At 44.9% G+C, this 23,417-nt stretch overlaps 1 protein-coding gene across 4 annotated transcripts in view; it reads left to right on the forward strand.

Annotated features, from left to right (window-relative positions):
- The first annotated feature begins 15,553 nt into the window (after positions 1-15,553).
- The window catches only part of EPN2 (epsin 2), a 41,075-nt gene continuing 33,211 nt past the window's right edge, over positions 15,554-23,417 (forward strand). For 2 of the 4 annotated variants that reach the window (XM_054992936.1, XM_054992939.1), the window contains exon 1: positions 15,821-16,002. The gene's annotated coding sequence lies outside the window, so the exon portion shown is untranslated. Of the gene's footprint in view, positions 15,649-15,820; positions 16,003-21,129; positions 21,214-23,417 lie in introns of those variants that run through there. The other 2 variants (XM_054992937.1, XM_054992938.1) reach the window with 2 other exon arrangements.

The raw sequence follows: 23,417 nt of genomic DNA on the forward strand, positions 1-23,417 counted from the left end.
ATCCCGGGAAGCCAAGGCAGAATGCATAATGAGATTCCAAAGTCATGCTCTGGCAGTTCATTAAATGGCCCAGGACTTCAGGACTTGAATTCCCCCTTGCTCTGGGGAGGGGGGAGTTGTAGGAATGGGTTGGGGTGATGGAAAAAACAGCATCTGCAGGGGTCTGGTACATGGCTGCCAATTACCCCTATTTTGCAAAGTATAAACTTTCAAGAGTCAAAATTCCATACATCAGATCGAAGCAGGGCTCATTTCAAGGGGGAACGCACAGGAACACAGTTCTGGCAGTTCCCTAAAGAGGTCACATGTCAAGTGGCCCTGCCCACCTGACTCTCGGCCATTTTGGGTCCGTTTTGGCCTGGATTGGGGCCGAAATGGCCTGGATCGGGCCTCTGACAGGTGGTGGATCACTCTCCCATTCATCAGCGGCCCAATCCTGACCACTTTAGGCCCCTTTTCAGCCCCTTTTTGCCATTTTGGGCCCAATTTTGGCCCTGAATGGCCAGGATTGGGTCCAAAACAACCAGAATACGTGATGTCAGGGGGTGTGGCATATGCAAATCAGTTATACTAATGAGACACTTCAGGTGATGGCAAGAGGTGTGGCATATGCTAATGAGTTATGCTAATGAGTTCCTCCAGCTCTTTTTCTACAAAATGACCCCTGGATAGAAGTATGATTGGAGATCCCTGGGCCTTTTTATCCCAGTCAGAGGGTGAGAGGGCTATTGTAAGGAAGAGCATTAGGATGCAAAATGTACAATGCAAAATGTAATCAGCTTGATTAGAGCAAGGGAGAAATGCTTAGGGGTAGGAAATGCAGAAAATTAGCATCCGTAGTGGGATAAGAATCTTATATCCCTATTCAATCCATTGAAAATCTTGTTGGTCCTACTGAACTTGAATCTTGCTCTTCTATTGCAGACCAAGCCTGCCCACCTGAACTATTTTCAAAAGATGGTATTGTTTTTCCTGGCACCCATCCTTCATAAACCATTCTTAGGGCCACCGTTTTGCGTTTTGAAGGGCTGCCTTTTAAAGATCGGATGCGTGTTAGAAATGCACCGACTGCCTAGCCAAACAGCAAACATAGCTGAATGTCTTGGAAGTGCAGCTACTGTTCTGTGACAAGTGCAAGCCAGATCTGGCAAGGGATTGATACATTACAAGCGTTCGTTTCCTAACATGCACGGCTCGAGTAGTGCACATGCAACAGGGGAAAGAGATGTGTGTGTGTTGCTCCAGGCGATATGTGAAATAGGGGGTATTAGAATAAAGCACACCGGAGCATCCCTGTTTTAACCTGGGAAAACAGACAGAGGACCACTGGTCCTGAGAATGAAAGCTGCTCCACTTCCAGGATCACCAGCATTTCTACTGGGTCAGGTTATGCATTGCAGGTGGAGCAGTGGAGGTAGGAATCCAACAGGAAAAGCATCTCTATTCTACAGGAAGCTAAGTTTTAATGAGTTTGACCACTGGCCCACTTCCCCCAGACAGGAATGGGTGGAGGAGCCAGAAGTTGGGATGATCTACGAATAAAGCAGGTGGTGGTAAAGAACAAGGGCCTTTCTGGTGGTAGCCTCTCAGCTCTAGAAATCTCTCCCTAGGAAGGTCGTGCCTGCCTGACCCTTGAGTTGTAGACTGTTGGATGGTGGGAAGATTATAAAGGCCTGGAAGGGAGGGGGAGAATAGCCTTCAGATATGGGCTGTTTTCACATGGCCACGTGCTCGGAAGATCGCACGAAACTCATGGCATAAAAACATCTTCCTAGCACGATTACCCGGCACGATCGCATTTAATGGCACTTTTTCTGACATCATCGGGCCATTAAAGGGGATCGTGCCAGGAAATCGTGCTAGGAAGAAGCTTCATGCTGTGAGTTTGCGCGATCTCCCCGGACCCGTGTGAAAACGGCCATCACGTACATCATGCTGAACAGCCTGGATTGATTCATGTTCTTCTCCAGGAAGAGGATCTTGAGTAGGACCTATTGTTGTTCCTCTGGGCTTGTAAGACAGAGATGTTGCACCAGGCCTATGGGGGTTGAGGTGGGTGGTTTCTCCAACGGACCTCCCATCAGTGATGGCGGGGGGGGGGGCATGAAGCCCTCCCGATTTAGGTTATCATCAGGTGAATAGCTACCCTGCCTCACAGGCCCTGATATTTACAAAAATGGCAATGCACTGGGTGCCCTGTCCTATGATAGTTTAATATAATTGTAACTGCTACCATGTTTTTATCTTTATGTTTACTGTCATGTTGTGCGCTGCTCTGAGCCTGCTTGCAGGGAGAGCAGACAAAAAGTCTAAACAACAACAACAACAGAAGGCAAGTCCTGTTTTCATGAAATGAAGGTGAACACACCACAAGTTGGAGTAGACGGCCCTGGGAGAGAGAGAGAAACATCCTGACTTCTTCTACGGTTAGCTGTTGTACAGGTTTCTAAGGGGTGTTTCCTATGTGTGGCATTTTCTTGGCACTGGCTGCTCATTTTATGGTTTTATGACTGTTGAATAAGGTTGGTTTTATGGTGGTTTTATCACTGGAGTTGTCTTATTCTGTTGTAATTACTGGCTATGAATTGTAAATAGTTTTGAGTGCCTGGCAGGGCTTGGTCTGTGGAGCTGTAGATCTCTGTTTTGTTCTCTGCTTCTCAGGGGAGCGTTGCCTCTTAAGCCGGGCAAGTTTGAATCTGCCCTCCTGCCTGGGCTTAAGCAGGCTTGATGGAGGTGCTCCGCTGGAAAGCTCCCACTCCCAAAATGGCTTTACACGGTACCAGAATTGGTTCTACTTCCTCCTGGCCTTCAGTGCCATCTAGGACAGCAGCCCACCAGGAATTCTCCTAGTAAAGTAAGTGTCCGATCTATCCTGGAATTTGCTAGATACTTCTTATTTACATCATTGTTGCAAAATACCTTTGTACCTGCACAGACACAGAACTCAGATTTTGGAAAAGATGGCATGTATCTCCCAGGACCACGGTTGGGTCAGTAAAGGAACCTACTTTTCAAATGCTAGTTTTAATTTTTTTAAAGAAAATGTTTACGGATGTGGGCCAGAAGCTAAGGATGGAGATAAATTACAATATCCATAAGGCTGTGCGACAACACGTTTGCGATAACTGATCTGGATCCAGATGGCTTGGCAGCCACTGAAATTCCAAATTAGCCACCAAATTCCCCTGCCATTATTAAGGTACACAGAGACATCAAAGTAGAAAGTCTCAACAGAAAATGTTAAAAAAAGAGACCTATATAGATTTCTGTCCTATTCTTTGCTTCTCAGTATTTCTCAGTACTCCTAAAAGTTACTTAAAATACCCTTTACATTGGAGGCAGCAGCAACATCAGTCTCAGTATTAGTAGAGGTGTGTGTGGCACTTGTGATAAAACAACAGGTAATCACACACACAGGCACACACACTCATCTTTTCCCTGTGATTGGACATGTGTGAAGTATTTGGACGCGGACAAATAACCCACCGAACATTCATAGGGTAGCCAGGTCCCCTTACCCTCCCAGCTGGGGCGGGGTGGGGGCAGGGGAGACCTCGCACTCACCTCTTTCAGCTCCTTGGATGCACGTGAAGTGTGGCACGATGATGTCACTTCTGGGAGTGATGTCATCACGCTGCACCAGCAGCATGCTTGGGAGGCCTGTTTCCCCATCTTTCCCCCCTGCTGTCTGGGTGAGTGATAGCGGGGAATCCCTTGTCCTGACCAGGGGACCTGGCAGCCGTTCCGCTCCTGTGATTATGTGCACTAAGGATGCAAGCCAAGCTAGGGGTACTCAACGCCTGCAATGTTGTTCTGATCCAGCGGGGGTGGGGGCTGCTCTATATACTCTTCCAATGGCTATGTACACTTTCGGCACACTATATCATAATAAATAACTATTTATGTTCTGTGTCGGGCTCCTGTGAGGCCTGGGGAGTCTACCCACTTCCTGTGTGACTTGGGGGGCGAGCAACCACTCAGCTGCTGCTGGCTTCCTTGATTAAAATGTGCAATGAAAGAGCTTTATGGGCAGGCCCCGGAGGATTGTTAGCTGGTCAGTCTGCATCGATTTGTTCGTTAAGTGGCTCCATTTGTCAAAGATGCTCCTTTTCTCTCCTCCATCCCAGATCCAGTGTTTCTCCTGTTTACCAGATTTAATAATTGGCAGCTCATACAAGGTGAGACGAGATCAATTTTCAGTGGGTATATGGGGAGGAGAGTCCACCCTCTTCTCCCTTTTTCTTTTCTGAGCACTTTGAGTAATAACCCTGGTTCAGCGAGTTCCAGATTGCATGGGTGGAATGTAGAAATTATCTACAATTGTGTCGGTGGAGGGGCTTTGTTTATCAGGTTGCTTGAGATTAGGCGCTTCTCTGTTAACAGGATGAAGGGAACCAGCCAAACGAGCAGAGCAGGATCGACCTTTTTATTATGCCTGTGACCTGCCCTCCTTCCTGGGAATGCAGAACAGTGTTTTGGCCTCATACAACAGCCTTGTAAGGAAGGTTAGAGTGACTTGTTCATGGCTTTCTAGTGAGCGTCATATTGGAAGAGTATGTGTGTGTGAATCTGTATGTCTCATGTCTCTGCCTAGCACTTTAGCCATTACACCACACAGTCAAAGAAGATATTCCTTGCACAAGGAATAGCATACTGCTTACATAGAATTGCACAGTGCCTTTCCCAGGCTCAAGCTGCCTTATATAAAAATGCAATAAAATCCAAAACTGTCGTTAAAATAATAAAATACAATGGGAAAGCGGACTCGTCAGAAATTTCCCTTCCCCTTCTATTAGGGGAAATTTAGTCTGGCTCCATCCCTTTGAACTTGCAGAGTCAGATGCATACTTTAAATGACTCACATCAGGTAGAATGCATTGCAGCTGCGCAGTCAATGGCATTTATTCCCTGAACCGATCACAATGTTGTCTGATTCATGGGTGGACACCAGATTCCCAAGTAGTCTCAACTCAAAAATTTCAAACTGATCCCTCCTTCCAATTTACTATATTTACAATTTAAAACTAATTGCAGTGGCAGTGCAATTATGTTTAGTTCAAAAGTGAGGCAGTGGCAGCAGCTGATGGGTGGCAGCAGAGGCAGCAAGAAAGGCTTATCATACAAGACAACGCTGTAATCATGCAAATAGCCCCAACCAAGTCCATTCAGATGCAACCAAATGATCAGTTCCTTGCTCACAACCAACTACACAGGATTCTGAAGCTCTGTGACTCCAACCCCAGGTGAGCATTTTGACCTTACAAAAGCAACTATGGAGAAACACGATCAGGGCCGTTTTCACACTGCTTACCTGCCACGGAACATCGCGCCAAGCTCCTGGAATGACAGTGTCTTCCTGACACGATTTCGTGCGAGAACTCATGCGAAATCACGCCAGGAAGACGCTGTCGTTCCAGGAGCTTGGTGCGATGTTCCGTGGCCGGTAAGCAGTGTCAAAACGGCCCAGGAATACGGCGATGGAGCTGAGGAAGGTTTTCTTTAAAAGAAATGCTTTCCTCGTGTGCTATTCCCTCACGTCTCCCGCCCTCATCGTTGATGCTTTGTGCCCCAGTATGGAAAGTTTTCTCTCGTGAGGCTTAAAGCAGTTGGTATAAGACACTTTTGATTGGGGAAATGATGTCTGTCTGTGGGGGAAGAGCTGAACTACTGGTACAGAATGCTGTGGTGAGAATGCTGTCTGGGATGGATCCTAAGGGCTATATTACTCCAGCCTTGATCCACCTACACAGGCTCCCAGTTTGCTTCTGGGGCCAATTCAATTAAAGCATACCGTAAGGAGTGTATGAATCTACCCAACCACTATGGTCATCTTTTGAGGACCTGCCTTGTATACCCAGTGCCACCAGAGGCTAGATAGGCAATAGCCCAAGAAAGGGCTTTCTTGGTTGTGGCACCAAACTGTTGAATTCCCTCCCCAGGGTCAAGCGTCTGTCCCCCTCTATTGTTATCTTCCATGGACAGGTGAAGACTTCTTTTGTTTGGTGTTCCCTTGACTCTCCTTCCTGTTTATGTTTGTCATTGTTGATTTTATGGAAGTATTGTTTTAAAGTTGATTTTAATGCCTTTTAAACTATTAGCTGCCGTGGGTGCCCCAATTGGGTGAAAAGGTGGGATAAACAGTTTTTAAAAATCAAATGAATAAATAAAACAAATCTTTCCTTCCCCAGTGCCATGGCTCCAATCCAGACAAGTTTAAGGGCTAAACGACTTCTCTGGATTCCAGACATGGATTTTAGCTTCATGGGTAATTTAGATTGGATGCTGGTGTTCTGCAGAGGGGAATTTAGGCAATTAGGCCATAAATATGAATTTTTCATCGCAGCCGAGAGAATATGTTGTCCTGTGTTTTCATATTGATTTCTTTAATGCTTCAGAAGCTGAGGAAAGAGGTGTGTGTTCATGCGGTGTCTGTTAGAACTTCTAATGGATCAAATCCCGTTGTGATTTGGAGACTGAATTGCATGCAGCCAGAGATCAGTGAAACAAAATTCCATCCAGACTGAAAGACAAAAGGGCTGGAGACAGCAGCTGATGATGTGATCTGGCCAAGGTAGAACTGGCTTACAACTACAATTAAACAAAAAAGAAGCATCAATTTCCCCTTCCAAGGCCTTGCGATGGGCTGGTCAGTCTCTCCCCCTTCAGCTGGTTAAAACGGAATTGCCCATTTTGAAGCTTCATCTTGGCTATTGTTAAGCTAGTGGGTTAAGTTCAAGGAGATGGTGAGAGAGAGTTTCCATTGGCAAATGTTTTTCAGGGTAGCCTTCTTCCTTCTGCATAGAAGGAAATGAAAAACGGCAGAGCTGTTGCCAATATTGAAAAATCCAAGAGAGCTTTATACCAGTGTGCTGTAGAGGTTAGCATGCTGGACTGATTCACATATTACAAAGGCGACAACAAATGTGGTCTGGGAGTCTGGTGCTTGGAACTTAATTTCCAGGTGTGTGAGGACCTGATTTGGGTTGAGACCTTGGCCTGTGCAGAATAGGGTTGCCAGCTATGGACTGGAAATTGGGGATGGAGATTCTGGAGGGATCTCAGCAGGGTATGATGCCATAGAATTGCCCTCCAAAGCAGTTATTTGCTCAAGGAGAACTGATCGCTGTTGTCTGGAGATCAGTTGTAATTCTGACAGTTCTCCAAGTGCCACCTAGAGGTTGGCAACCTTAGGGGCGAGGTGGGCTTTAATCCTCCCTCAGGCTGTTTTTGATCGTGTCTAAGTCCTGCCTCACTGTATGGATTTTGGTGCAACCAATGTGTTTTTGAATCAAGGCTGCAGCTGTGAGCTCACTTTAGATAGGTGATTCTTGGAATATTACCTTGCCATCGCCAAGATCAGATGTCCCTGTAATTGGCCAAGGACATACAGGGACTCTTCCCCTTGGGGGTGGTCTTTTGTTTAAAAGAGGGAACTTGAATTCCCCCCCACCCCTGCCACACACACACCTGCCTCAGATGAAGTCAAAGGTCAGAACACACCATCTCATGTACTGATGACCTATTTGGGGGAAGGATTAAACTGGCAATTCTGGATTCCTCCCCCCTCCAGATTGCCTTAGTTTCTATTTGGTTACTGCCTTGCTCTTCTACAATGGCTTACAGGTGCAATCTAGCCATGAAACTTTGGTAGTTTGTTTCTTTATCTTTCTCCTTTGCTTCAAAGTTGGATGAGGATCAAATTTGGAACTTCAAATTGTGAAATTCCATTTAAACACCTCCTTTGTGGCTTCTCCACCTTCTTCTACCACCTCTCTTGGCTTTCTGATACCCAGACAATAAATGATCTCAGAGAAAGCAGAACGAGTCTTGCGAAGTGTGGTTTCTAATTGCCGGCTTCATCCTCCCTGTAACTGAAATGCCCTGATAGTTATCAAACGGAATTGAGTTTTACCCAGGAAACACAAGTACCCATCAGATGAGAATGTGGAAAAGTGGGGGAAAGGTTTTGAAGGACTGGATTAAAGGAAAGCTTTCGCTGAAAGGATTTGTCTTGTGGGATCTACCTGGCAGGGCCAAGTCCACAGTGATCTAATGCTGTTGTGGGAAAAAGGGGAAAGATGGCTTTCTCATAAAGTTGGTCAAAACTCTATAGAACTTTCACAGGACCAGGGCTCATTTTGAGGGGGAACATGCCGGAACGCAGTTCTGGCAGTTCCCCAAAGAGGTCACGTGTCAGGCGGCCCCGCCCACCTCTCAGCCATTTTGGGCCCGTGCCTGGATTGGGGCCGAAACGGCCTGGATCAAGCCTCTGACAGGTGGTGGATCACTCTCCCACTCAGCATCAGCCCGATCCTGACCATTCTGGGCCCCTTTTTGGCCATTTTCAGCCCCTTTTGCAATTTTTGGCCCAATTTCAGCCCTGAATGGCCAGGATTGGGTCCAAAACTCCAGGCTAGGTGATGTCAGGGTGTGTGGCATATGCAAATCAGTTATGCTAATGACACACTTCTGGTGATGGCAAGGGGTGTGGCATATGCTAATGAGTTATGCTAATGAGTTCCTCCAGCTCTTTTTCTACAAAATGACCCCTGTACAGGACCAGGCAGATGATGTAGTCCCACATGGGGATGCCGCTTGATTTAAAGATATTTTAGCTGATGAATTATACGGCGACAGGTGGTGGTGATGGGAGGAGTTGCAAAGGTTTGCAAATGTAGTGAAACCATATGGAAGAAATAACGCCCCTCTCCTTTCTTTCAAGCCATAAGTGGCTTGTAACTTGTGGCTAGTAACTTCGGTGAACATATTTACCAGGCTGATCCACCTACTTGAGGTTTTGGGCTCATTGCCACTTTGTTATTCACACAATTCCTTGGGCGTAATAGGGTGTGAATCTGTGCACGTATCCTGTGACTACATTGTACGCAATGTGTCTACAAAGCTATGCATCAAACATCCATTTCCTGTGACCCTTTCCTCTTAAAGAAGGGAGGATGGAGGGACATCACACAGTTATTGAACTGTAGATCCAGAGGAGTTAGCCGTGTTAGTCTGTAGTAGCAAAATTGAAAGAGTCCAGTAGCACCTTTAAGACTAACCAACTTTACTGTAGCATAAGCTTTCGAGAATCACAGTTCTCTTCGTCAGATGCATGTGATTCTCGAAAGCTTATGCTACAGTAAAATTGGTTAGTCTTAAATGTGCTACTGGACTCTTTTCGATTTTATTGAACTGTGTAAATCTTTACATGTCATACTTCACATTTATGTGTGTTGATGGTAGGTGTTCATTGGGGACTTTGCTTCCTTGCACAATGGCAGCTGTTGAAGTCTGACGCGTAAACTGATTTTGGTCCCTATTGGAGAGAAAGGCAGGGTATAAATGAAGTAAATAATGAATTAAGTTCATCCATGTCAGAACCTGTTCTTAGACCAGTAGTTCTCAAACTTTTTTGAAGTGATACCCACTTCTAAAGTTGCTCTGTTTTTTGGGACCCATGAACACCGCCAATCATAAGTAAAATTACTCCAAAAAATAGAATGCTCTATTTTAGGACTGGAAGTGTTATCTGCAATGTTTGGGATACACTGGCAAAGGAACCCAACATTAATGCTCCCCTCCTCACTTAAAATGCTGGAATCTTGTATCAATTAACATTGAAGGAACAGATAATGCATTTCTCATGTCTGTTAATCATAAATACATATAGTGTTACTGAGTGGTATTTCAGACCCACTTCTGACATTCTGTAGAAATGAACCCAAATTTGCTATCTAGCTTCCCAAAGCTGCCCTCTTTTTCCTCTTTCCCCTTAGCCTTGTGGCCCACTTACCGAGAGAGTCGTGATCCCCTTTTGTGTCCTGTCTAGAGCAGATTGATCATGAAGAATTTTGTGCAAACTGAAAGTGAATGGTGTGGGCAGTCCTGGAAATAGGGTTGTCAATATCCAAACGAAATCTGGAATTATAACTGATCTTCATACTTTAGAGATCAGTTCCCCTGGAGAAAATGGCTGCTTTGGAGGCTGGCCTCTTTGGCATTGTGCTGAGGTCCCTCCCCAAACCCCACCCTCTCTAGGCTCCACCCCAAATCTCCAGGAATTTCCCAATCTGGAGGTGACACCCCTACCCAGAAATCTGTTTTGTTCAGTTTTTTATGAATGGGGATCTCTGCCGTCTTTACAACATGATTCGGTTATTGCCGAAAGGCAGACAAATCATAATTCAGTTTTAGAAAGTCAAAGTTACGTCCTAAAATGCTGTGGTGATTTATAAGTTTCCAACACTTGGGAAAACTGTGGCCTTCAAACTGGCTTTTTGTTCTAGGGATTTTTTTTCCCAAATCTCCCCAACAATGTGGTTCAATTTGATCATCCTTAGCACAACTCGGAGTTAAGTCATGCACCACATTAAAAGCTTTCTCCCTCCTTGCCTGTACTTTGTCTTTCTTTCTTCTTTTGCAGAGCAAGCCAGTTTGAGATGAAGGGCCCCTGGGAGCTCTGAGGAGCCATTAAATTCCTCCTGCTTGTAACTCCTGGTCAATACTTGACCACTATTCTCAGAGGTTAAGGTAATATCTGTAACTGGCTGAGGCTGGCAGATGCTCAGTGAAACTCTTGTGTCTTCCTGCAGCAAGCACCGGAGGAACAGCCCAACTCACATATGGCTGTTTACTCCCAAAGTCCAGATTGGTGGTATGGGCCACTGTCCCATTAACATTATCTGTTGCACATTTGCAGTGCGCCACAGGATTTTCAAGAGTAAGAGACAGTGTGTGGGTGGGGTACTAGTGAGTGTTGAGCAAGGATCTGAGATAGGAGGCCCAAGTTTGGATCCCAATTCTGATGTGAAATAGTAAAGAGTCCAATAGCACCTTTAAGACTAACCAACTTTACTGCACCATAAGCCTTTGAGAACCACAGTTCTCTTTATCAGATGCATGCAGGGTATGAAGAAACTGGCCAGATACATATAGATGCATGCAGGGTATGAAGTTTATATGATGGTCATTAGCGGTTGGTTTTTACTATTCTCGAATTTTGTCCTGCTTCTATAGACTGCATCTGACGAAGAGAACTGTGATTCTCGAAAGCGTATGCTACAGTAAAGTTGGTTAGTCTTAAAGGTGCTACTGGACTCTTTTCTATTTTGCTACTACAGACTAACACGGCTAACTCCTCTGGATCTACTTCTATAGACTAACAGGGCTACCCATATGAAACTAGGGCCTTTCCCCCCCTGAACAAAGCAACCTATGGGTTACATTAAACTTACAAGCTTTTCCAGCCATGCTGGAGTCTGAGACTACATTATCCCCATCACCTTCCCAGTCTCTGTTGGAGCAAGATTTGAGTCCAGTAGCACCTTAAAAACTAACGAGATTTCCAGCTTATAAGTTTTCGAGAGTCAGGCTCCCATTGTCGGGTAATGAAAACCCTGATCTTTCCATTTGGTTACAAAAACATGCTATGCACTGAACATTGTGAGCAACCCAGCTCAAATGTGTTTTTGGAAATGAGGTTTCTCCTCTGCATTCCATTCAATGCTGTCAGAGGAATGGATCTGGAGTGAAGATTTTGGTGTGGGAGAAGGATTTGTGCCTTGTGAGATGCGCACACACGAGGGGTTTGGTGCTTGCTTAATCTCACTTACTGGGGAAAAGGGTGTGGCTGGCAAGGGGAAGGGAAGCAAGAGTGTTGTAGTGGGCAGAGCAGCTTTCAGAAATTTGCTGGGCTGTGGAGAAATGGTCGCGACCCAAACGTGCTATTTGGCGCCACTTCTTAAAACAACATAGGAAAATATTCATCACAGGAGGAACGGGCAAAACAGGCTCTAAAGCTGGTTAGTCAACACAGAATGGGATGGAAACAGATGCAAAAGTGCTTCTTCTTTTCTCCTTTTGGGGCTTAGAAATAAGGATTGGTTGTGTCTCAAGAGTCTTGCAGGAGCCAGTTTGGTGTAGTGGTTAAGAGCAGAGGGACTCTAATCTGGAGAACCGGGTTTGATTCCCCACTCCTCTGCTTGAAGCTAGGTGGGTGACCTTGGATCAGTCCTAGCTCCTCTAGAGCTCTCTCAGCTCCACCCACCTCACAGGGTGATTGTTGTAGGGATAATAATAAGGTACTTTGTAAACCGCTCTAATTGGGTGTTAATTGGGTGTTAAGTTGTCCTGAAGGGCGTTTTCACACATGCACACAACGTCACAGCATGAAGCATCTTCCTAGAACGATTTCCTTGCAGGATCCCCTTTAATGGCGTGATGATGTCAGAAAACGTGCCATTAAACAGGATCGTGCCAGGAAATTGCACTAGGAAGATGCTTCACGCCATGAGTTTTGCATGCTTTTTCTGGAGGGTTGGGGCATGTGAAAAACGATCTAAATCAAATGTTATTATTATTTAAAAACTAGGGGCAGCAATCCTCCAATGCTTTCGCTAGAATTTTTTTTTAAAAGGGCTCCCCATTTGTTTTTTAGGAGAGAGGGCTATGTTTAGTAGGCTTAAGCCAATGAAAGAACCACGGAAACTTTTGCCACAATAGTTAGTCTTTAAGGGTACCACAAGAGTCTTGTTGTTCATGCGGCACTTATTTTATTTTAACCTGCAAAAAAAAACACATTTCCACTTTTTTGAAGTGCAGGAGTTTTTTTCTGGGAAAAGAGGTGGCAGAACTCTCAAGAGGGAAATGAGGAAGAAACATACAGGATTCTTTGAAATCATATTATTTTCAAGCACTATTGCTGAATATTTTCAAGAAGTGCCGGAACTCCATTCCCCCACGTTCCCCCTGAAAAAAAACCCTGCCTGCACCGTTACCCTTGTAGTAGGTGAAAGAAGAAGGCATTTGCATGGCAGCTTTCTTCTCACTGGAGACCCAAAGCTGCTTACAACTTCGTTCTGCTCTTTCCTGTTTTATTCTTTAGAGGACATTCTGCTAGTAGTTTGAAAGAAATCTCTCCTAAACTGACCTCAAGCACCTTTTTGTTAGGGCTCCTGTTCATTTTGGGTTTTTTTCTCTGGCTATATTCCCCCAAGCTTCCCCACACCATGGCTTTTTCCTTGTTCGTTTTTTGATCTTGGGAACTGCCTGTGACTTCTGGGAAGGAGCATTTCTTACTCCCACCTTCCCATCACAGTAACAGAGAATCTGGCTTCCACGCTGTTCAAAAACTGGGAGGCAGCAGATTGGTGACTTCCAGAAACTGAATCGCCTTTTGTACAGAGTTTGAGAACAAGAAGCTTTGCGATTTCCAGCATGGCTCTCAAAATGACATGAGTCAGACACTGGGCATCTTCTTACATGACCGGGAAAGCATTTTAGATCAGTTTGGTGCTAATTGTGTGCTGTGTGAATAAAGGTGAATGTGGGAAAATATTTTTGTTTGTGTTGAAGATGTCTGACAGGGGTTGGAAAAGCTGCCAGACTTACTAGTCTAGGGAGATTGTCAAGGTCTGCAATGAATTACCTCTGTACATTTGAATTTTATATAGTTTGATCTCACCTGGTGAGATATAATTACCATTTTTTCCTTCTTAACTTTGTATAGATCTCTGCCTTTTAAGGGCTACTACATGCATCTGATGAAGTGAACTCTAGCCTACAAGAGCAGATCCTAGCATTAAAGTCTGTGAGGCTTTAAGGTTCTGCAAGAGTCTCTTGGGTTGTGCTGTGACAGATAAACATGGCCACTCCTCTGGGAATATTACTTTGGAAAACAGTTTTCAAGTGCCAGTTTGTTCCTCTTGGGAGAAAGGCACTCCATACATGCTCAGAATAGACACAGAGTAAGGCATGGGGACTTTTGAAACCCCAGCAGTACAATCCTGTGCAGCGTTACTCTGGTCTGAATCTATTGAAATCAATAGGTTTATAATGGAATAACTGTACATAGTTGCTGGATTTTCATTGTAATCCTTTGCTTTGATGTGTGTGTGTTTGTGTGTGCGTGTGTACCCAGAGAGCACGTTTCTCTCTTAAAGAATGGTGAGATGATGGGTTCCTTTATTACCTCTACCCTGTTTAATCTCTTAATTTAAGAGAATAAGGGATGAGACAGACTCCAGCTCTTTGGATTGCAGGTTGTAGTTCCAGCTCAAAATCTAAAAATCCATGCAAGTAGAAACTTAAACAGCAGGGAGTTTTTTTCTTGATGCACTGTCTTTCAGCTTGTAGAGAGTTTTTAACAGCAGGGAGCACTCTCTAGTGTTCTAGTAGCTGGGTTAAGAATGGGGGAGACCTACATTTAAATCCCCATGCAGCTGGTCAAATCCTTGAGCTGGTTGGTCTCTCTCTCAGCCTAACCTACCTACCCCCAGCTGGGTTGGTGTGAAAGTAAAATGAGTCTGTCCTGATTTCTTTGTAAGGTGGGTGGGTGGGCTGAATAAAAATCTGCTTGTGGGATTCTTAAATGTGATTTTCCCATTAAATGTGATTTTCAATCTTTGAAGGAGTGCAATCTCTTCTGTTTCCTGCACAGGTAAATCAGACCTTATTCTCTTTCCTCATATTTTGATGGAGGCATATGTTGTGTGTGATATCTCTCTCTTTTCTTTGGGACTAGGATCAGGGACCCCTAGATGTGAATTCCTCATTCTACCACAGAAGCACGCATGTGGACCTACATGGCTGTTCAAAACTCCCCCCCCCCTTCATGAATGACCATGGGCCAGTTGTATGCTCTCTCTCTCAGCCTCACCTACCGCACAGGGTCGCTGTGAGGATAAACTTGGAGGAGAATGCAGCAAGCTGTTTTGGGTCCTTATTGGAGAAAAAAAGTGGGGTATAAATGAAGTAAATAAATACATACACTGTACATACATATATGTCTACTTTTATCATCAGTATATGTATGTACAGGTATTTGTGTATGTGTGTATACACATGTATATATGTGTTCACACACAGTTTATGGTATATAAGGAAGACCCAGCCCAGTGTAGTGGTGTGTGTCAGACTATAGGATCTGAGATCTGAATCCGCATTCTGCCACAAAAGCTTCTGGGGTGACCTTGAACCAGTAGCACACTGCACACGCAGCCTAATGTACCTTACAGAGTCTTGTGAGGATAAATTAAGGAGTATTAAGTCACCTTGGGTCTCCACTGGGAAGAGGGGGCATAAATGAAGCAAATAAGGCATGTGTTTTGTATACGGGCACACTGGACATCAGCCTGTCAAAGTGGCGGGAAACTTTGATGATGGGGGACGGTTTTTTTTATTTTGACATTTATTCGACGGTTTCCATACACACAAAAAAGGCGGCCCGTATCGTCTACACAGACCCACCCCTTCTCACTCCACCCATAATATCAATAATAATAACAACAGCAGTGGCGCCTTTGTTGGGCGAGAGGGGGGGTCTCCGCGCCTTTTTGCGTGAGGCGACAACGATGAGGAGCGAGAGATAAAGGAAGGGACACGAACGCAGAATCCGCCCCCCCCCCCCGTCCCGGGGCCATGTCGAACGTAGTAGACTGGGAGCGAGAAGACGAAGCGCGCGGCCGCGTCTCGGGAATGGAACGCGGAGCGGCCGCGGGAGCGCGCCGTCCCCTCCCTCTCCTCCCCTTCCCCTCCTCTCCCGTCAGCTGCCGCCATGTTGGCGGGCGGCGGGTGTCAAAGCCAGTCGGAGGCGGCGCTGCTGCCGCCTCAGTGACCGGAGCCGCTCGGGCCCTGCGGGAGCCGCAGCAGGTGGGTGGGTAGCGGGGCCCGGGCCGGGGGGGGGGCGGTTGAGAAAAGAAGAAGCCGCCGCCGTCCCTTCAGGACAGGGTGGCTCGTTAGGCTGGGGGAGGTACGGGGGATGGGGATGGGTAGGTCAGGAAAGGGGATGGGCCTGTGTTTGCAGCAGGGAGGCATAGGAAAGGGTCTGGGCTGTTCTGGGGTGTGTGCGTGCGCGGAATGATGCCTATTTGTTTCCACCCCCCTTTAAAATACGCCCCTTCAGGAGATGGGTGGTTCCCTCCAGTCTCTTTTTGCAAAGCCTCTCTCTCTCTCTCTTTTTTTTTTGCCTGACGGTCGACGGAGCCTTTGGCGCAAGACTTTCAGGTACGGATTTTTGTTTTGCTGCTTCGTGCGGGTAAAATGCACACACGCGTTTAATGCGCTTGGGTGGCTTTTGCTGTGCTGTGAGCGCGGCGCTGCTTACAGTAGTTTCCTCCCGAGCTCTGCCTTGAAAGGCAGTTTCTGTGATGCGTTCAATATGGGAGGGGGACATATCTTTGTTGTTGCTTTTTAAAAAATGCTGGTTGGTTGACAGTGACACACACTAAAATACTGATAACTTACTATCTATCACCATTGATGTATGTGACCCCCAAGAGATCTACGTTAAAAAGCCGTATTGTAAAAGATGTGTTGTGTATGTCCACACACAGATATGTATGCATAATTAATATTGAATTTAAGATATCTGTCTTATAATGCCATATGCAGAAAACCTGCAATTGTCTGTATAATAACACAGTTTAAATAATGTGAAACAAAAGATAATCTGTATTAAAATGTCCTATGCAATGTGTGTATATTAATATCGAATTTAAATAATGTAAAACAAAAGATAGCTACATTAAGATGCTGCATACAATACACAGGCACACATGTGCATAACTAATTTCAAATATAGAGATAAAACAAAGATGTATATTAAAATGCTGTGCAGAAATTTGCATGTGTATGTGTATATACATGCATGCATATCACCACTTTAAAATGGCAAATTAACATAAATATCTTCTTTGGTTTACATTTTCTTTCTTCCTATAAGACATGGGAGAGGTGGGTTGTAAATATTAAATAGAGATAAGTTGCAGGGTCCCTGGGGAACTCCATAGAGGGTGGAAGGTGGAAGTGTAAAGGTGCTCAGTGGACTTTTGGAGATGGGGTTGAGGGGATTAGGCAGGGGGCTAGGAAGATCTGGCAGCCTTCAGTGCAGGTTTATTGGGTGTGTTTGTGTCTGGACAGCACATGGTTTGGCTACTGGGGAAGCTTATTGTGCTGAGGGGAAGAGGAGCAGGAGAGACTTGGGGAGGGTTAGACATCCTGTGTGTTTAAGGGCAAACAGAAGCTCTGGATTCTTTATGGAAGGGAACTGTTTGTGGGGAAATTGGGCTGGAAATACTCAAGGGTGTGCACCTATGTGTGTAGGCACCTGGGCTTTTGGGTTGCGCTTGAAATCTGACTAACAGGGGCATGTTTGTGTGTAGGGGGTGTTCTGTGGGCTTAGTTAAGGTGTTGGGAGGTTGTGCTTTTAGAGTGGGGGTGGGGAGGTGCTTTGGTGGGTGTTTAATGCAATTGGGAAATTAACACCCTGCATTCCAGCAAACCTTTGTTCAAAGTCTCTGTGACTTCATATCTGTAGTGACTGATTCTCTGAAGCTTGCGAAGCTGCTGTGGTTATACCGGAACAGCTAAATGGCAGCTGAATATCCGTTTCCCACATCTGTCTAGTCTAGATTTGATTAAAATTCTTCCTTCTTTTTTTTGCTACCATCTTCCGTTGCATTCTGCACAGTTTGCCAATTCACAGGGCTGTTTAATCTCTTTCCTCTCCCTCTTTTCCTTCCTCCCTCCACACACATCGTGCACTGAATTTTTGTGCATTCCTTTTATATAAGCATCTGTTTAGTTGGAGGGACTTCTGGAGATACAATTTTCTTCACTGGGGGAAAAATTAGGGATAATGTTAAAACAGGAATCACAGGTGGTTGTGTTTCACAGGAAATTAACTTCTGGAAGGTAATAAAATGTTTTGCTAGTTCAGGTAGATTGATTATAGCTCTTCATAACTAAGCAAAAATATTGTGACTGGTTTTACACTAGTCAGAAAGAATGTGATATAAAGTACTCGGACACTTCTAGTACCATCAATAATATGAGAAAATGGTAAACCTAGATGACATTATGGATCTTTTCTTTTAAAAAAATTGGGCCACATAAATGCACATAAATTTGTGTGCTGTATTTTCAATACCCCCCTTTGCTTTCAAGTATTGTACGTCTGTGCATTAAGCACAGGTTGCAGGTTTTTCAGAAGCAAGTCCCACTAATATAAAGGGACTATATTCCCAAGGTATGGGATAGGATTGCAGACTGCAATTAGTCTCACCCTCTTCTGAGCAACTCTTCATAGAACTAGGCTTGGGTTGTGTCCCTATACTTACTTCAGTATCCTGATGTGCTTATCCTTTGCAATTGTGGTTTCAACACAGCAGTGAGATCGCAGCTCTGAACTTGTAGACAAACTAATAACAGGGATTTTAAATGATGCTGTGTGGTCTTGCACACATAGACTGTTGTGGGTATGATATACTGAATATTGGTATTATGTACTATGATTTTGTGACTTTTAAAAGGCAGAGATAATGTGAAACTCTTTTGTATTGCATTAAATTACTCGACACATGGAAAAACTGTTCTTGGATTATTTTGTGACTAGCAACAAAGCCTGTTGTGGGGAAAACATACAACGGGCTATAGAAAGGGCAGGGTAGGTGGGCCAGGCATTGCTGCCTCCGCCGTGCCCCGATCTGCTGGAGGGGATGGCAGGGTGGATGGGCCTGGCATTGCTCCCTCCCCAGTGCCACAATCTGGGTGGGGGGAGGGCAGGGTGGCTGGATCTGGCATTGCCCCTCCCCAGCACCAGCCAATCGCAGTGGGGAAGGGCTGGGAGGTGGGCCCATCTTGCCCCAATTGGGCTGCGGAGGGCTTGGCAGGCAGATGGGCTCTTTCCTTCACCAGCCAACCCTGGTCCTGATTCAGGCTGCTGCGGAGGCCAGGAGTGCTGACCGGGGGGCGGCACAGAAAGGGCCCTGGAGCACTCCTGGACCCTGCAGCTGCCTGATTCTGCCCCAATTTGGTGCGGAGCCCCGGAGTGCTTCCGGGAGGGTGGAAAGGGCCCTGGAGCACTCCTGTGCTCTGCAGCAGGTTGAATTGGGCCCACTTTGGGCCAAAATCACCCTACCGCAGTGCACAGGAGCGTGCTGTGCCATCAGGGAGCGCTCCCTAGGAGGTAGACCTGTTATGTGTAACAAGTCTACCTGCAAGTCTATGGCAGGTAAATATGGACTCTGCAGGTCTGGAGGGCAGGTCTACTCATCTTGCAAAGCCACGATGAGTAGATCTTAGCTCTGCAGGTCTGGAGGCCAGGTCTCCCCGCCTTACAAAGCTATGGGTAGTAGATCTGGCATCCAAGAGGAGGGACACCAGGACTACCCGCCCTGCAAGGGATCGGGTGGCTGCAGGTGGAGCAGGAAGCGCTACGGGGGGAGGAGGGAAGCAAGTACCCTGATGTGCTCCTCCACTGGGCACCCACCTGCGTTGGCTCCATTGGGGCTGGATTGGGCGGCTGCAGATAGGAGCACTGCCAGGGGGTGGGTGGGCGGCAAGCAGCTGCAGTGTGCAGCCGAGAACTCAACCTTTATCCTCGCTAGGGGCATGCAAACGTGCCTGCGCTCTGGGAGACGAGGTGAGTCGTCTGAAACACGGCTTGCCTTTTATAGGTGTAGATAATTTCTATCAATTTACTGTTTACTTCATTTCTATTCTACTTTCTCTCAAGTGGGGACCCAAAGCAGCTTATGTTGTTCTCTGCTTTACCATTTTATCTTCATAACAATCCTGTGAGGTAGGTGAGGCAAAGTGTGTGTGACTGGCCCAAGGTCATCCAGCAAGCTTCCATAGCAGAGTGGGGGATTCAGACTGGAGTCTCCCAGCTCCTAGTCCAACACTCTATACTGGATATTAGTATTATGTGTAACAGTTTTGTGACTTTTTAAGCAACAGAGAAAATGTGGAGTCCCTTTGTTTTGCATTAGGTTATGTGATTTGAAAAACCTGGATTATTTTGTAGTAATTTCTCTAGAACTACAGCAAGTTGAAAGATAAATTATATTGTAATATCATCTGTCTTAAACAGAATTTCTAATTGGAATGAAAATATTCTATAGTAAAATCTATTTATTGAGGAAGTCTCCGGTTACCCTAATTCTTTCTGATCTTAGCAGATGTTTTGCATGTAATTTTCACACAGAACAGTGCTGATATATGCCAGGGATCAAAGTAAACAAGTGAAACTAGGCAGACGGATCTTCAAGTACCAACTTGTAGATATGAATATTTTGAAGTGTGTTTGGTGTTTTTAAGAATACAGTAGCATATTTTGTTCAGAGTATAAATAAACTGGACTGGTTTTGATTTTTGTAACCAGCTGGGAAATTTAATGGGTCGGCTTTGCTGGGCTGCAGGCATTTTTTCCTGAGTGATGTTAGGTGATCCTGACATTAATCTCCTTCGCTTTCCCTGTAATAATGATATAAACCACTTGTGGGGTTGAGGCCTTGTGCAGGTCAGGAATGGCAACATAGCAGTTACATTGTTTTTTTAAAGGCTGCTGCCTGGCGACCATGAACCCTTCCGAACTTTTCTATGCATAAGTGACAGGTCACTTTTCCTTCCAGAGGTCTCAGAATCGTGCCTAGACTAGACCTAATATTGTGTCTCTGAAGGCATCGTTGGGGCCTTTTGCTATTTTAGCCAAATGAATTTTGTTATACTACTCTCTTCTGCTCGTAATGTTGTAGCCCTGTGGTTTTTGCATTCACACCATAGTCCAGGGAACTCTGAGTTGCCTCAAACTTACAAGGCAGTAAGGGAAAGACAAATTTCTTTGAAATGCATAATGCTGTGCTAAACTACCCGTGTGGTGTGTAGCCACTGGAAGTGTTGGATTTTTTAGAGCATTGGTCATCCACTTTTCCAACTCCTATGGCAGCGTGGAATCTCTTGAGCACATGATGGAAAGTTGCATGACCTCTCAGTCATGTGACAGAGGAGGAGCCAGTGTCTGAACTTGCCTGTGCCAAAAAGGAATCTTTTCCTTTGTTGTATTATTTCCTGTCAGCATATGCGCAAAGAGAGGAAAGGTCCTTTTTACTCTTCTGCACTCAGCACTGCAGAGGTGTTTAGCAATGGAATGATGTATTTTGAGAAAATCTGCCTTTTCGATGTGGATACTAACAGCAGGTATTTTTCCAAATTGTGACCCAAACCCCCATTCTCTGCAGGAGCTATATAACTCAGTGGGTGGGGCTCTGTGACCCACCTGAGGATCCTGGAACCACAGGACTAAAGGCTGCTACTCTCCACCATACTGTCAGTCCTTGGGTAAAGCACATGACAGACTCACCTAGCAGAAATCAAACAGTCTTGGGTCTGCCCATACCATCTCACATCCAGTGCCTTTTGCCTCACATAAGGAAGGTAAGGCATAAATGTTAACTGTCCAGTACATCATCAGTGTGGGGCAGTAATAAGGCTGAACCAATCTGTTTTTGCCCTTTGTGAACCAAAAGGTGTAGCCTAGAATACCCTCTGGGAAACTTTTGCAAGACATAGGAGAGGGGGCAGCCTGTGGCTGACAAATGGATGTGGAAATGGTTCTCTGAAATTAGAAAATTAAAAAAAATACCCGTGTGTTTCAGAAGTCTGATAAAGCTACCATTTCCCAGTTTAGAAGCTAGAATGGTGCAGCAGGTATATTAAAGTTGGGCTTGGGTTCGTCTGTTTTCCTGTTAGGGCTATATTTTGATGAAATGGTTCAAGAAAGCAGATTTATAAAGGGAAGGGGACTCTTATTTCTAGGTATAGTACATATTATCTGTTTGCTATATGTTTTATCTTGCTGTCTCTGCATTGCTTTTATTTATGTAATACTATTTTCTATCATGTGTAATATTCTATGTTTTCTTCTAGATTTCTATACACTTATGACACTGAGTATTAGATACCTCATCCTATTGATTGTATTGTGTAATCTGCCTTAAATCTCAGAGAGAAAAGCAGACTGTAGGGATTTTCCATGTAGTTTTTTTCCATTGGTTCTGGCCCTATACCACTTCAATTTATCCCTTGATTTCTCTACACATTTTTTTTGCCTTTAATTTTCAATTTGTTTTTTTTGGGGGGGGGTCCTTGGGTTTTTTTCCAGGTTCTTTCGAGACCACTTTTATCCCAATCTTTTTCTGGAAGCTGATTTTGAGTCTTTCCCCCCCTCATGTGTAATGTTTCTTTCTGTTTTGTTTGTCGTGCTGCCCAGTCCCACCCACCTTCAACCCACTTTTCAACAATTGGACATTCATCATCTTTGAGCCACTCCTCCATCGTACCTTCCTCTCCCCTCCTGGTTTTGTTTTCTTTTTTATCATGATTTTCACAGCATTATATCAACCTACCATTGTAACAATACATAGAGCAGATTCCCTGAATTCCCAGCTTTCATTTTTTAAAGAAGTAAGTCTCTATCTCATTCCATTGTGTTGATATTCTTTTTTCCTTAGATCTCTGCAGTGGAACAGGCTAGAAATTTACTGGGTTTTTTTAAAATGAGAGTTGGGAATTCAGAGAACCTGCTGCATGTATTGTTACAGAGGTAGGTAGATATAATGCTGTGAAAATGGTGATTTAAAAAAATTGCCAAAGCCCAGGGGAGAAGGATTGGCCGCTTCAGGTGCCAGAAAAAGTAGCGTGGTTTGAAAAGCACATAGCCACTGCTGTTCCGGACTGCATCCCAACAGAAGTTGGTCTGCCATACCAGTACTAGCCTCTGCCTCCTAGTCCTGGGTCAACCCAGGCAGGGCTCTCTGTTTGGACCACAGGGGTGGGGCTGCTCCCATTTTAGACTTCCCCATGCGAAGATGTCCCCATGTGTTCATTTTCAATCTCTTTTTTTATTCTGCCCTTTTTTGATATAACATTATAAGCAGGTACAAAAAATAAAAGGCAGGGTGCAGTGACATCACCCTCACTTGAAAACCTGATTATTGACACTCACAGAACAAAATAAACCCACTCCACAAATGTAAAAAGGCAAAGGGGGGAAAGACATGTGGGAAGAATCGTACCCAAACAGATTCCAATGCTTGGGGATCCGCTGCTAAGAAAATCAGGAATAAATCAAGTGTGCAGAAAAGCCATGTACAGTAAATAAATAAACTTCTGTTGAAATCCATGCTTCTTTCTTGACAAGATATGCACTTTTAGGGTAACTTGTCTCAAAATGTTTTTGTGAGGATAAACAAGTGAAGTTGGGTTACAGACATTGGCTGAACAAAGCAGAAATAGGTGATTGTTTCTCTTAACTTCTGCTTTGGTGCCAAACTGAGGCTGGGTATAGAAATCCAATCTGTGTTAGCAGTGCTTGTCTCCACTGTAGTCTGCTTTAGACATTCAGGTATTCAAGTTACAACTTACATGTATAAAACTGAAGCTTGTTGGCATGTTTTGGTCACCATAAAAGTGCACAGTACATGCACAGTAAGAGTACATTTACCACACGTAGTCTTTGAAGAAAATGAGAAATGAAATATCTGCCTTTTGGAATCATGACAGCCATGAAATTTGTGACAACATGGACGCTCTTAATCCTTTCTCGAAGGCATCCTGTGGCTTCTTCTCCCATACAGGAA

This window comes from Eublepharis macularius, chromosome 12, assembly GCF_028583425.1.
Source record: "Eublepharis macularius isolate TG4126 chromosome 12, MPM_Emac_v1.0, whole genome shotgun sequence".
In the NCBI taxonomy this organism is placed as follows: Eukaryota; Metazoa; Chordata; class Lepidosauria; order Squamata; family Eublepharidae; genus Eublepharis; species Eublepharis macularius.